At 42.9% G+C, this 13700-nt stretch overlaps 1 pseudogene across 1 annotated transcript in view; it reads left to right on the top strand.

Annotated features, from left to right (window-relative positions):
* Positions 1-13700, top strand: part of LOC148999211 (uncharacterized) — a 79031-nt pseudogene that overhangs the window by 47413 nt on the left and 17918 nt on the right. The window lies entirely within an intron of this gene.

Genomic DNA, 13700 nt, shown 5'->3' with positions numbered 1-13700 from the left:
CATGATCAATATAGAAGATCCAAGGAGATCAGAATTCAAATCAGAAGTTAAACAAAGATTAGATCATGGTTTGATCATGATTCCTTCAAAAGCTTGCAATGATCATGGTTAAGATCATTGTTCTAGCCATTAATCCTTAGGATGATCATGAGAGACAAGTCCAGAGATGTTTGCAAAAGAGAATGCAACATCTCCTCTACTGTCTCAACTCAAAAAGGAAAGAAAATAAGATATGGAGGAGAAGAAGAGAGTGTAGACATACCTTTTGATGAAAAGGAAGAGTTTCGACGAAGATCCGTCAAGAAAATCACCAAGGATGCAAAGGAGATGACTTGAAGAGGTCTTTGGTTCATTCCAAGGAGTTTGGAGGCAGCAAATACGAAGTAGACTCGAGATTGGACTTAAATAGAGCAAGCAAGACCTAATTGCCAAAGACAACACTCATTGGTCGAGTGGATTGGTCGACTGACTGGTCGACGGGTCCAATCGACCAATCGCCGCCAATGCGACAACAATTCCAAAACAGGGAATTGAAGACCCAGATCAAATCCAATCCTAAAGGGGTTTTGCACACATGTCAAGTGACTTACCTAATAGGTAGAAATGCCTTCAAACCAAGATAGAGAGCACTCCAAGTCCATCAACTAATCCGATCTTCATCAAGATTCAGTTTCCATAAATAGAACTTCATCATCAACTCTCATGGATTCAAAGCCAGACACCAAGTCCTCCACTGGGATGGCCCAAAGCTGACTTCTTACTTTACTTCGGGTCACTGGACCTACAAATAACAAGGTTTCCGGGTCAAGGACAGGGCTGGGTTTTACACCAAGGACCCCTTGTTTCCTAACAAGTGGCTTTGTGAGTTGGAGAAGGCTTTCCGACATCTGCAATGCTCGGAAGCTCAGAAGATTCTATTTGCTGAACAGAAGTTGCAACAAGAAACTGATGCATGGTGGATCTCCGCTCGGCCTGTTTTGGAAGGTTTGCATGCAGGAGTTGTAAGTTGGGAGTTGTTCAAAGAGGCTTTTTGTATGAATTACTTTCCCGAGGCGGTGAAAGATGCGAAGGAAGCTGAGTTCATGGTTCTTACACAAGGATCTCTGTCTGTGTTGGAGTACCAACAGAAGTTCAAGGAGCTTCATTTCTTTGCTCCGGATTCTCTGAAGGTTGACCTCGCCAAAGCGAAGAAGTTCTTCAAAGGACTGTGCCCTGCCATTAAAGCTTACCTCACAGTCCAGCCTATAGTGAGCTATGCTCAAGTGGTGCAGAACTCGAAGAAATTGGAAGAAATAGAGAAGGAAAGTGCACGTGTGCAAAAGCCCTGGCAGCCAAGGAACCCTGGGTTTGTGGATCGTAATGATCGGCGTTTTGTGAGACCTACACCCTACCCCACTCCTACCTTTCAGCCTAAGAGTGTAGGTCAGAACTCGGGTTTTTAGCAGCCCGGCCAGTTTAGACAGTATGGCGGAAACCGACCACTAGTGAGTGCAAGTGCTAGGCCTTTTGTTCAGAAGCCCTCTGTTGCAGCTACCCCAGTTGGACCCAGCAATCCTGTTTGCTTTTACTGCAAGCAAGCTGGTCATTTCGCTCGTGCCTGTCCGAAGCGGCCTGTCCAGCAGCCTGCTCCAGTGGTGAAGAGTGCTCCTGCTCCTCCCTCTGGTAGAGTTTTCAGTATTTCCAGTGCTGAGCAGGATCCAAGCCATGAAGTGATTACAGGTACATTGTTAGTTGTTTCTATTCCTGCATTTGTCTTATTTGATACGAGTGCATCTCATTCGTTCATGTCATCTGCATTCATCAAGAAGACTAACCTAATCCCTAAGAAGTTGTCTAGTTGTTTATTGATTAGTACACCTACTGGTCCTGTTGTGAAACTAGATAAGGGGTTATCCAAATGTCCTGTGTTGATTGGTGAGAAGAACTTGGAAGCCAATTTTGTAATTCTTGATTGGTTAACAGCCCACAAAGCTGTGTTCCTCTGTTCCTCAAAGAAAATTCAGTTCCATATTTGTGGAAGTCCGGTCTTAGAATTTCAGGGGGAAAAGAGAAGGGTTTGTAAGAAGGTGTTGTCCGCACTGATGCAATCTATGCCCTAGTGGATGATGCTTCATCTGAAGGCAAGGGTAAAGTGGAGAAAAGAGTCGATGAAGTCAGGGTTGTCTGTGACTTTGTTGATGTCTTCCCTGATGATCTATCGGGAGTGCCTCCAGACAGGGATGTCGAGTTTTCAATTGATCTCGTCCCTGGTGCCGCTCCGGTATCTAAAGCTCCGTATAGGATGGCTCCTACTGAGTTGAAAGAGTTGCAAAATCTGTTGAATGAGCTCATTGATAGAGGTTTCGTACAGCCTAGTGTGTCACCTTGGGGAGCTCCGGTCTTGTTTGTCAAGAAGAAAGACGGTAGTATGCGCTTGTGCATCGACTACCGTGAGTTGAATAAGCTGACTATAAAGAATAGATACCCGCTGCCCAGAATTGATGATCTCTTCGATCGGTTGAAGGGTGCGATTGTGTTCTCAAAGATTGACTTAAGATCCGGATATCACCAATTGAAAGTGAAGTCTAGTAATATCTTCAAGACAGCTTTCCGAACGCGGTATGGTCACTACGAGTTTAGAGTCATGCCCTTCGGATTGACCAATGCTCCTGCGGTGTTCATGGACCTCATGAACCGAGTATTTCACGATGTGCTTGATAAGTTTGTGATTGTTTTCATTGATGACATCTTGATCTATTCGAAGAGCGATGAAGAGCATGCGAGTCATCTAAGTTTCACTTTGCAAAGGTTGCGAGAAAAGAAGTTGTTCGCTAAGTTTAGCAAGTGTGATTTCTGGCTTAAGAGAGTAGTATTCCTTGGCCATGTGGTTTCAGCCGAAGGTATTCGTGTCGATCCCGATAAGGTTCAAGCTTGTGGCTGATTGGGAAAGACCGAAGTCGGTAACTGAAATAAGAAGTTTTCTTGGATTGGCGGGTTACTACATAAGGCTTATTGAGAATTTTTCTTGGTTGGCTGCTCCTATGACTAAGTTGACCAGGAAAGAAGAAAAGTTTGTTTGGTCTGACGCCTGTGAGAAGAATTTCCAAGAGTTGAAAGATAGATTGACAAGTGCCCCGGTTTTGTCTATACCGATAGTTCCGGTGGTATGACGGTTTATACCGATGCGTCAAAGATTGGATTGGGTTGCGTCTTGATGCAACATGGCAAGGTCGTAGCCTATGCTTCTCGGCAATTGAAAGATTATGAGCGGAATTACCCCACTCACGATCTAGAACTTGCCGCTGTTGTCTTTGCTTTGAAGATTTGGAGACATTACCTCTACGGTGAGAAGATTGCCATTTTCACGGATCATAAGAGTTTGAAATACTTCTTCACCCAAAAGGAGTGGAACATGAGACAAAGGAGATGGTTGGAACTAGCCTCTGATTATGATTGTGATATTCAGTATCACCCTAGGAAGGCAAACGTTGTTGTTGATGCTCTTAGTAGGAAGAACCAGGAAGAAGACTTTGGATTTGAATGCTTTGAGTTTACCATTGTGGTCTTCTATTGAGAGTTTTGATTTGGAAATTGTTCTCGAGAATTCTGATTTTATTCTTTACGCCATGACGGCAAGATCTGGTCTTCGAGATAAAATTGTTGCTCTGCAGAAGTTCGACCAAGAACTTTTGATCAAAGTTGAGAAGATTTCTTCGAATCTGAGTCGGACCCCGACTTTGGTATATCCATGGATGGTGCTTTATTGTTTAGAGGAAGGCTGTGCGTGCACACAAAGCGAAGAAGTTAAGAAAGAAATATTAAAGGAAGCACACCGGTCGGTCTTTACTATACACCCGGGAAGCACCAAGATGTACAAGGACTTGAAGGAACATTTTTGGTGGATTGGTCTGAAGGCTGATGTTGATGATTTTGTTGCCAAGTGTGAGACTTGCCAACGTGTGAAAGCCGTTCGACAACCCCCATCTGGATTACTTCAACCTCTTCCTATTCCTAGTTGGAAGTGGGAGGATATCTCTATGGACTTTGTGACTAGCTTGCCTCGGACAAGTAAAGGCAATGACACTTGTGTGGGTGATTGTTGATATGTTGACCAAATCAGCCCACTTCATTCCTATGAAGATCACTCATACTCTGGATAAGCTAGCGAGGCTTTACGTGGATAATGTGGTTCGTCTGCATGGTGTGCCATTGAGTATTGTTTCGGATCGTGATCCTAGGTTCACCTCAAGGTTTTGGAATAGTTTGCTTGAAGGCCTTGGGAACCCAATTGAACTTGAGTACAGCTCATCATCCACGGTCGATGGACAATACGAGCGGACAATTCAGACATTGGAAGACATGCTCGAGATCTTGTGTGGTGGATATGGGTGGTAATTGGGATGAACACCTAGCTTTGGTTGAGTTTGCCTATAACAACGGTTATCAAGCAACAATAGGCATGGCTCCATTCAAGGCTTTGTATGGCGGTACTTGTAGGACACCTTTGTCTTGGATCGAGACAGGTGAAAGAAAAGTCTTAGGTCCTTAAATGATTGAAGCTACGAGTGCTATGGTAGATATGATAAGAGAAAGGATTAAGTCTGCCGCAGTCAAGACAGAAATCTTATGCTTGATAAGAGAAGGACCGATTTGGAATTTCAAGTTGGAGAGAAAGTCTTTACGAAGGTTTCACCAATGAAGGGTGTGAAGAGATTCAATGTTAAGGGAAAGCTTAGCCCTCGTTTCATTGGACCTTTCGAGATTTTGGAAAAGGTTGGACCTGTTGCGTATCGATTAGCATTACCTCCGCCTCTTGCTGGTGTTCACAATGTGTTTCATATTTCGATGCTCCGAAAATACATAGAGAATCCATAACACATTTTGCAGCAAGCACCTGAAGGACTTAGTGCTGATTTGACCTACGATGAAGAACCGGCCAAAATCTTGGATTGGAAGGACAAGCAGCTGCGGAATCGCACCATCCCTTTGGTGAAGATTCGGTGGAAGAACCATACCCCTGAAGAAGCTTCTTGGGAGAAGGAAGAAGACATGAAGGAGAAGTTTCCTTACCTCTTTGGAAGCACAGGTACGCTTTCAATTTCGAGGACGAAATTTCTTTAAGAGGGGAAGAATGTAAAACCCAGCCCTAACCTTGTCCCGGAAACCTTGTTATTTGTAGGTCCAGTGACCCGAAGTAAAGTAAGAAGTCAGCTTTGGGCCATCCCAGTGGAGGACTTGGTGTCTGGCTTTGAATCCATGAGAGTTGATGATGAAGTTCTATTTATGGAAACTGAATCTTGATGAAGATCGGATTAGTTGATGGACTTGGAGTGCTCTCTATCATGGTTTGAAGGCATTTCTACCTATTAGGTAAGTCACTTGTTATGTGTGCAAAACCCCTTTAAGATTGGATTTGATCTGGGTCTTCAATTCCCTGTTTTGGAATTGCTATCTGCATTGGTCGACTAATTGGTCGACTGGACCAGTCGACTAATCCACTCGACCAATGAGTGCTGTCTTTGGCAATTAGGTTTTGCATGCTCTATTTAAGTCCAATCTCGAGTCTACTTCGTATTTGCTGCCTCCAAACTCTTTGGAACGAACCAAAGACCTCTGCAAGTCATCTCCCTTGCATCCTTGGTGATTTTCTTGACGGATCTTCGTCAAAATTCTTCCTTTTGCATCAAAGGTATGTCTACACTCTCTTCTTCTCCTCCATCTCTGTTTTTCTTTCCTTTTTGAGTTGAGACAGTAGAGGAGATGCTGCATTCTCTGTTGCAAACATCTCTGGACTTGTCTCTCATGATCATCCTAAGGATTAATGGCTAAAACAATGATCTTAACCATGATCATTGCAAGCTTTTGAAGGAATCATGATCAAACCATGATCTAGTCTGTGTTTAACTTCTGATTTGAATTCTGATCTCCTTGGATCTTCTATATTGATCATGTTAGTAGTCAATTGCTGTGTTTTCTTTTCATGATCCATGATCTATCAATCTTTAGTTGTTACTCTTCTACCATACCATGTTTCTTCATGAATCATGATAGTTACATATATGGTAGGTTTTGTTTCCTTATTTAGATTTATGCTTTTAAGCCTATTTCCTTGAAGATCTAAGTATGCTTTTCATGATACCTTTACTTGAAGCAATGATCCATTCTCCTATTGTTCTTGTCTTTGATTTCTATCTTGAATTCTTCAAGATCCATGGTTGATCTAATTATGGTAACTTTTTGTTTCCTAATTTGGATCTTGATGGCTTGATTGGATTAGTGTTTTGAGGTCCCCTTTATGTTAGGATACTACTGATGTAGTTTACCCCTTGATTAGTACCCTTTTGAACCACCAAATTCGGATTTTATATCTTAAAACTCTGTTTTTTTTAGGCTACTGTCTGCATTGGTCGACTGGACCAGTCGACCAATCCACTCGACCAATGAGTACACCAACTCCAGAATTGGTCTGTGTTGGATGTTTTGGTGTCTTTTCTGTTAGGGATCTTTCCTAATATGTTGTATACACTTGTTTAGGACCTTCTTCTCAAGTTTGCCAAGATCTTACTTGATTTCTTAGGATTCCTTTGAGAGTTATAAAAGGTAAGGATGGTTACTTCTTTAACAACATAAATTGCATATCTTAGTTTCTATATTTGAATCTTGTTAAGTTATTTCTTTAATTAGATTCTTATAATGTTATACTATTGTGGTACTGTCTTGATATCAGTAGCATTACTTATTCATATTGAATTGACTCATGTATGATTTACTTACCAATTATATACAAAGTGATTGTAATTATTGATTTCTTTCCATATATGAAGTTACCATATATGTGATGATATGAATTGATGCATGTGTATGCTTAAGTATGGTTTGGAAAGGAGAGGTGTCCTTTTGACACTTCTGTCCTTGGACTACTACGGGAATATTATGGGATGTTTCCGGAGATGCCCTATGGACACCTTCCTAAACTGTTGGATGACATATCTAGGATTGTCTATTAGTGTTTGGCTAGGATGTCCTGTTATGTCAGACCCTAATCGGAGGGGTATTGAGACCGAACGACCCGTGGTAGCAATGGGGATTCATGGGCGCTCAAGACCGGTAACCAACTCGTGAGAGGACAGGAATCACATTGTGGGGGCCATTTATTGGTAGGGTTGCATATGGTTAGACTTGGGCTCACGGGCGCTCAAGACCGGTAACCAACCCGTGAGAGGACGTGAGAGCTTCCCGTTTATAATATGTGGATAACCAATAGGGTTGATGAGTCCGTAGTCAGGGACTATGAGGACTCTAGTGTGAAGGATACCGGAAAGGATCGTCAGGGACGAGGAATGGACGTATCTGGATCTGACTTGATGTAACTAAGTAGAAGACTTGCATTTGGCTAGGCTTTACCATGACATGCGCCGGTACTTAGACCAATGGTGATGTGAGAGAGTGGTGACTTAACCCCCAGCCATGGAATGTCCCGAGGGATGCCTGACCCAATACCAACTGATGATGAGTGATTGAGACCTTCCTAAAGAAGTACGGTGCTATGACTTAAAGCATGTCTGCCAATAGAGACCAGCATATGTAGAGTTAGATTCATTCATTCATTGCTTGTCTCATACCATATTGCATTCATGTTTGTTCTGAAATCCTGCCATTTATGTTATTATGGATTTAACTGCCTTACTGAGTTTCTTTGAAACTCATCCTTTATTGTACAATGTTTGTTAGACTATTCTGCAGGTACTGAATATTATGACGGTCCCTATGAAGTAGCGCAAGGCGAAGAGGCATATCTCCAGGAAGGTGATTGCGGTTACAACAATTACACTGAAGATCCCGCGAGTGGTTATGCTCCGTACGATGCTTAGTCCGACCATTGAGTGGAAGCGCCCTTGTGCCGTTTATGAGATTTATACTCATGGGGATGTTGTCTATAAAGTGGAGAACAATTTAGTTACCCATTGTACTTGCTACTGGGATTAGATTTTGTCTTGCTTATTCTCTTTTAGAACTACTTTTCCGCTGGTTGTAGAGTGGGATTTCGCCTCACTTTACTTATCTGATGTAGACACTCTGATTTTTATCTAGTACTCTGATTTATATATGATTCATTCTTTCCTTATTTGGATCTATGGTTTATCTTCCGCACTTTTATTATTATTGTTCATGATTATGTTATTGTTTATGTGGGAGGTTGATTACTCGATACGTGATCTTCGGGCTGTGGATCACACTCTCGGGTATGCCAGATAGGGTACCGGCTGGGAGGATGTGACAGACCAGGCCACCATTCTTCCAGACAAATCAGGTTTATTAAGAATTTTACTAAGAGGGAAAGTTGTAAATACCTCTATTGGATGAACCTGAAAGTATGGCCGTAGCTTCCTGGCGGCTATCATAAGAGCCAAAGCCTGCTTCTCAATCTGCGAATATCGTGTCTCCGCACCAAGTAATACGTGTCTCACATAGTAAATTGGCCACTGTTTCTTATCTTTCTCACGAACGGCTACTGCACTGACCGCTGAAAGGGACGCCGCTAGATATAGCTGTAAGATTTCCCCCTTCTCTGGTCGGGACAAAAGTGGTGGTTGTCCCAGTGCTTCCTTTAACTCCTCAAAAGCTTTCTGGCATTCTTCAGTCCACTTTGCTTCCTTGTTGCCCCTCAAATCTTTGAGTGCCTTGAAGAATGGTAAACACTTCTCTCGAGACTTGGAGATGAAACGATTCAAACCGGCAATTCTCCCTGTTAAACACTTCACATCACGAATAGTTTTGGGAGCCTCCATGTCAATCAGACCTTGTATTTTGGCAAGATTAGACTCAATACCCCTCTGTGACACCATGAAGCCCAAAAAATTTGCCTGAAGAAACTCCAAAGGCGCACTTTTCTGGATTCAGCTTCATTTGATACTTTCGCAGTACAGAGAATACCTCAATTAAATCTGCAATATGATTTGCTTTTGTAAAGCTCTTTACTATCATGTCATCAACATAAGCTTCAACATTCTTCCGAATTAATTCCTTGAAAATCTTGTTGACGGCCCTCTAATATGTAGCTCCTGCATTTTTCAGGCCAAATGGCATGAGTTTGTAATAGTAGCTTTCACGATCAATCATGAAAGCCGTGAACTTCTCATCTTCCTTATTCATAAGGATCTGATTATACCCTGAGTAGGCATCCATGAAACTTCGAGTTTCATATCCTGCAGTTGCATCTATCAAGAGGTCAATCCGAGGCAACAGATAGCAATCTTTAGGGCAAGCCTTGTTGAGGTCTATGTAGTCTGTACACATCCTCCAATTCCCATTTGCCTTCTTGACCATTACCACGTTGGCTAACCAAGTTGGGCATTCAATTGGTTCTATGAAACCAGAATTTTTCAGTTTTTCAACTTCGCCCCGAACAGCCTAGTATTTTTCAATGGAGAAATTTCTCCTTTTCTGGATATTTGGTTTCACCTTCGGATCTATCCATAGTTTGTGCTCTCGATAGCCCGATCAATTCCTGGCATGTCTTTGGCAGACCATTCGAATACGTCACTATTCTGTTGAAGAAAAAACTTCAACTCATCCTTGAATTCCTCTAGTTGCTCAGACCCGATATAAGTAATCTTTTTCTCATCCTCGGTACACAGTTGGATTTGCTCCAGTTTTTCTCCTGGCTCGGGCCTTTGCATTTCTACTTCTTCCCGATCATCTTGAACTTCTATAGGTAGGGCAGTCACCTTCCTTGGGCCTTCCTTGTCTTTTAAATAGGCAACGTAACATTGTCGGGAGATCCTCTGGTCAGAGGAAACTTGACCAATTCCCATGTCAGTTGGGAATTTTATCTTCAAGTGTTTCGTCGAAACAATAGCACCTATCTTGGACAAAGATGGTCGCACGAGGATAACATTATAAGCTGGCAGTTCCCGAACCACCAAAAAATTGATTCGGACGGTCGTCTCCTTGGGCAAACTTCCAATAGATAAGTCCAACTGGACAGATCCTTCCGCTACTGCAGATGATCCTGCAAAGCCATATAAATGCATGGATGAAGGCTCCATCAAGTCCTCATCCACCCTCAGCTTTTGATACACTTCATAAGAAATTAGGTCAACTGTAGACCCTGTATCAACTAAAACTCTATGCACTTCTCGGCGCGCAATCTCTACCTTGATCAAACGCCTCTTTCATCCTCCTCACCAAAGGTGATAGAATCTTCACCGTTTGGCTTCTTCCGCTTCTGCGTCTCTCCGGTTCTGACAAATTTAGATTTTGTCTTTAAACTCCGTAGTGATTCAGGTTCTGGACCTCCGAAAATTGTAAGGATCAGTGATCGAGTAGCATCAATCACCTCCTTGCCTTTCTTAGACTTCGGAACCTCCTTTGATCGTTCTGAACTAACCGAACGATCCCTTCTAGGAGCAGCCTCACGTGGCTCACGTGGCTCCTCCCTTCTTCTGCTAAAAAAATTGGACAAATGTCCCTGAGATATTAATCTCTCAACATCTGCTTTTAGATGACGACAGTCATTTGTATAATGACCATAGTCTTTGTGGAATCGGCAATATTTTTCTCGATCCTGTTGCTCTCCAGGCTTCAAAGGAATTTTAGGTGGCCACTTCAAAATATTTCGCCTTTTTATGATATTCAGAATATCAACCCGAGGAGCATTCAATGGAGTATAATCACTTTTACCTGGAAATCTCTGCCGCCAAGCCTGAGGTTTTCCAACCCGATCGCGAACATTCTTCTTTGGCTTCTGCTTTTTCTCAGGAGCCTTTTGTTCTTTAGTGGAGGCTTTGTTGTCTCCCTGGCGCACATCTAAGATCTCCATGACTTCAGCCTGCTTTTGGCATCTCTGTACAACCTCAGCATAAGTTGCAGGCATATCCTGCAGTAATAACTCCAGGAGTTTTCGGTTAGTGAGTCCAGTGAATAGAGCAGTTTTAGCTACTTGCTCATCCAAACTCTCTATCTCCATCGTTACTCTGTTGAATCTTTTCAGGTACTCTCTGATCGATTCGCTCTTTCCTTGTCTGATGGTAAACAAGGTTTCTTCCGTTTTCTTGACCTGGATTCCACTTTGGAGCTGCCCTATGAATTTGTGCGCCAACTCATCAAAGTTTACGATCCTTCCAGATGGGAGGTTCGAAAACCACTTTTGTGCTGCTCCGGTTAAAGATGAACCAAAAACCCTGCAGAGAATTTCATCGAATTACCCTGCAACTGCCATGGTCTGTTGATAATAGCCGATGTGGGCCGTAGGATCTCCGGAGCCATCGAATGTAGAAAAGGTAGGCAAACGGAAGTTGTGGGGAAATTGATATCCCGCAATTGGCTCGGCAAAGGGGGTCTTCCGAATAACTAAGTAAATATCCTCGGTTATCCTTCCCCTAGCCAACTGCCCTAGTTTTTGATTGATGTTGGCCAATTCCTGACCAATATGAGTCGAGTGATCTCCAGCAATATGATCACGACCTTGAACAACACAATCATCACGAGTTATCCGATCATCACGAACGGCCCGTCCGTCACGAACATTCCACTCATCGCGAACTGCTCGATCATCACGAACGATTCGTCTAACAGTCGGCGAGTGAGTCCTCACCCATGTATCCAACCTTGTATTTGAATCGATTGTACTTTCCTGTGGTCTGTCGAACCGATCGTCCCACCTAGGTTGATCGCCAATCCTCTTAGGCCCTCGGTCACCTTCACGAAAGTTCTGACCGATATTCCGATCATCAACCAATCTTTGATCACTGATGACATACGATGCTCGATCAAATAAGTACTGCAAAATTGTTCAAATTGTGGATTATCGAATTGAGTGCCATGATCAGTTACGATTATTTTTGGCATCCCGAACCGATAAATGATAGACTCGAGCACGAACTTCTCCACCTTTCGTTCAGTGATGGTTGCCAGAACTCTAGCCTCGACCCATTTGGTGATCAGTTACGATTATTTTTGGCATCCCGAACCGATAAATGATAGACTCGAGCACAAACTTCTCCACCTTTCGTTCAGTGATGGTTGCTAGAGCGCTAGCCTCGACCCATTTGGTGAAGTAATCAGTCCCTACTATTAGATATTCTCTTCCGCCAGATGCCTTGGTGAATTTTCCCATGATATCGATTCCCCACATCGCACAAGGGATGGGGTCAAGAATCGAAGTCAAGGTTTCAGCTGGGCTTTTAGATACCATAGCATGGATTTTACAATTGCTACACCGACGAACATATTCCATAGCATCTTGTTGAAGCTTAGGACAATACCGACCGAGCCTTAAAATTTTGTGTGCCAGGGCCTGACCGCCCATATGAGCCCCACAAATTCCAATCCTTCAGGACCCAAGCATCTTAAGAGGGGTCTAGCATAGGATCTTTTGTATAGCCTTCCATTCTGCATTATGTGTCACATCCTCCCAGCCGGTACCCTATCTGGCATACCCGAGAGTGTGATCCACAGCCCGAAGATCAAGTATCGAGTAATCAACCTCCCACATAAACAATAACATAATCATGAACAATAATAATAAAAGTGCGGAAGATAAACCATAGATCCAAATAAGGAAAGAGTGAATCATATATAAATCAGAGTACTAGATATAATCAGAGTGTCTAAATCAGATAGGTAAAGTGAGGCGAAATCCCACTCTACAACCAGCGGAAAAGTAGTTCTAAAAGAGAATAAGCAAGACGGAAATCTAATCCCAGTAGCAAGTACAATGGGTAACTAAATTGTTCTCAACTTTATAGACAACATCCCTATAAGTATAGATCTCATAAACAGCACAAGGACGCTTCCACTCTATAGTCGGACTAAGCATCGTACGGAGCATAACCACTCGCGGGATCTTCAGTGTAATTGTTGTAACCGCAATCACCTTCCTGGAGATATGCCTCTTCTCCTTGCGCTTCTTCATAGGGGCCGTCATAATATTCAGTACCTGTAGAATAGTCTAACAAACATTGTACAATAAAGGAATGAGTTTCAAAGAAACTCATTAAGGTAGTTAAATCCATAATAACATAAATGGCAGGATTTCAGAACAAACATAAATGCAATATGGTATGAAACAAACAATGAATGTATGAATCTAACTCTACATATGCTGGTCTCTATTGGCAGACATGCTTTAAGTCATAGCACCGTACTTCTTTAGGAAGGTCTCAATCACTCATCATCAGTTGGTAATGGGTCCGGCATCCCTCGGGACATTCCATGGCTGGGGGTATAGGTCACCGCTCTCTCACATCACCATTGGTCTAAGTACTGGCGCATGTCAAGGTAAAGCCTAGCCAAATGCAAGTCTTCTACTTAGTTACATCAAGTCAGATCCAGATACGCCCATTGCTCGTCCCTGATGATCCTTTCCGGTATCCTTCACACTAGAGTCCTCATAGTCCCTGACTACGGACTCATCAACCCTATTGGTCATCCACATATGGTAAACGGGAAGCTCTCACGTCCTCTCACGGGTTGGTTACCGGTCTTGAGCGCCCGTGAGCCCAAGTCTATCCATATGCAACCCTACCAATAAATGGCCTCCACAATGTGATTTCTTTCCTCTCACGGGTTGGTTACCGGTCTTGAGCGCCCATGAATCCCCATTGCTACCACGGGTCGTTCGGTCTCAATACCCCTCTGATTAGGGTCTGACATAACGGGACATCCTAGCCAAACACTACTAGACAGTCCTAGATATGTCATCCAACAGTTTAGGAAGG

Source organism: Hakea prostrata, unplaced genomic scaffold, assembly GCF_041222555.1.
Source record: "Hakea prostrata isolate BN-2017 unplaced genomic scaffold, UWA_Hpros_2 contig_24, whole genome shotgun sequence".
NCBI classification, from domain to species: Eukaryota; Viridiplantae; Streptophyta; class Magnoliopsida; order Proteales; family Proteaceae; genus Hakea; species Hakea prostrata.
This window is presented reverse-complemented; position numbering and strand designations above follow the sequence as displayed.